Raw genomic sequence first — 2,443 nt, 5'->3', positions numbered from 1 at the left:
AAAAAAAAAAAAAAAAAAAAGAGAGAGAGAAAAGAAACTACTATGAATAATTATACTCCAACAAATTGGGTATCCTAGAAGAAATGGATACACTCCTAGACACATCCAACCAACCAAGACTGACTTAAGAAGAAATAGAAAATCTGAACAGACCAATAATGAGTAAGGAGATTGGACAAGTAATAAAGAGTCTCTCATCAAAGAAAAGCCCAGGACCTGATGGCTTCATTGATAAATTCTACCAAACATCTAAAGAACTAATACCAATCCTTCTCAAACTTCCAAAAAACTAGAGGAGGGAACACTTCCAAACTCATTTTATGAGGTCAGAAAATTCCCTGATCTCAAAGCCAGACAAGAACACTAAAAGAAAAAAAGCTACAGGCCAATATCCCTGATGAACACAGGTGCAAAAATCTTCAACAAAATACTAGCAAACCGAATTCAATAGCACATTAAAAGGATCATTCACCGTGAGCAAGTAGAATTTATCCCTGGGATGCAAGGGTGGTTCAATATATGCAAACCAATAAATGTGATGCACCACATTAACAGAATGGAGAATAAAATCATTTCTCGATTGATGCAGAAAAAGCATTTGACAAAATCCAACATTCTTTCGTGATTTTAAAAAACAAAATTAGCTCTTGGCCTGGTGCAGTGGCTCACACCTGTAATCTCAGCACTTTGGGATGCTGAGGCAGGAGGATCTCTTGAGCCCAGGAGTTCAGACCAGCCTGGGCAACATAGCAAGACACGTCTACAAAAAAAAAAAAATTAAAATTAACCAGGCATGGTGATATGTGCCTGTAGTCCCAGCTACTCTGGAGGCTTGAGCCCTAGAGTTCAAGGCTGCTGTGAGCCAGGATCATATCAGTGCACTCCAGTTTGGGTGACAGAGCAAGACCGTGTCTCAAAAAACAAATACAAATTAGCCAGGTACAATGGTGCGTGCCTGTAGCTCTAGCACTTTGGGAGGCCAAGGCAGGAGGATCACTTGGGCCCAGGAGTTCAAGACCAGCCTGGGCAACATAGAGAGGCCCTGTCTCTACAAAAAAAAAAAAAAAAAAAAAAAAAAAAAGAAACTCTCAACAAATTAGGTATAGAAGGAATATACCTCAACATCATAAAGGCCATATATGACAAGGCCACAGCTAACATCATACTCAATGGTGAAAAGCTGAAAACTTTTCCTTTGAGATCAGGAGTAAGACAAGAATGCCCACTCTCACCACTTCTACTCAGCATAGTCCTGGAAGGCCTAGCCAGAGCAATGAGGCAAGAAAAAAAAAAATTCAAATTAGGCCAGGCTCAGTGGCTCATATTTGTAATCCCAGCACTTTAGGAGGCCGAGGTGAGCAGATCACCTGAGGTCAGGAGTTCGAGACCACCCTGGCTAACATAGTGAAACCCTATCTCTACTAAAAATACAATAATTAGGCGGGTGTGGTGGCGCATGCCTGTAATCCCAGCTACTCGAGAGGTTGAGGCAGGAGAATCACTTGAACTTGAGAGGCGGAGGTTGCAGTGAGCCGAGATCACGCTACTGCACTCCAGCCTAGATGACAGAGTGACGCTTCGTCTAAAAAAGAAAAGAGAGAGAGAGAGAGAGATTAAGTTGTCTCTGTTTGCAGATCACATAATCCTGTATATAGAAAACCCTAAAGACTCCACCGAAAAGCTATTAGAATTCAGTCAAGGTGCAGTATACAAAATCAGCATACAAAATTAATAGCATTTCTTTCTTTCTTTTCTTTTCTTTTCTTTTTTTTTTTTTGAGACAGAATCTTGCTCTGTCACTCCACCTGGAGTACAGTGGCTAGATCACAGTTCACTGCAGGCTTGACCTCCTGGGCTCCTCCCACCTCAGCTTCCTGAGTAGCTGGGACTACAAATGTGCACCATCACGCCTGGCTAATTACTATTCTTCTTCTTATTATTATTATTACTATTATTGAGACAGGGTCTGGTTTGGTTGCCCGGGCTGGTCTTGAATTTCTGGGCTCAAGTGATCCTCCTGCCTTGGCCTCCCAAAGTGCTGGGATTACAGGTGTAAGCCATCATGTCCCACCTAGTAGCATTTCTATATGCTAACAATGCACTTTCTAAAAAAGAAATCATCAAAGAAGATTTATTTTGTTGTCCAAAAAGGAAATCAACACAACAATCTCATTTATAATAGCTATAAAAAATAAAATACTTAGGAATAAGGTTAACCAAGGAGGTGAAAGACCTATACACTGAAAACTGTAAACCACTGATGAAAGAAACTGAAGAAAACACAAATAAATGGAAAGATATCCTGTGTTCATGGATTGGGATAATTAACATTGTTAAAATGTCTATACTACCCAAAGTGATCTACACATTCAATGTAATCTCTATCAACATTCCCATGAGATTTTTCACAGAAATAGAAAAAGCAATTCTAAAATGTATATGA

The sequence above is a fragment of the Rhinopithecus bieti genome, unplaced genomic scaffold, assembly GCF_001698545.2.
Source record: "Rhinopithecus bieti isolate Rb0 unplaced genomic scaffold, ASM169854v2 scaffold_12667, whole genome shotgun sequence".
Lineage (NCBI taxonomy): Eukaryota > Metazoa > Chordata > Mammalia > Primates > Cercopithecidae > Rhinopithecus > Rhinopithecus bieti.
The sequence above is the reverse complement of the archived record's forward strand: the minus strand, read 5'-3'. Positions refer to the sequence as shown.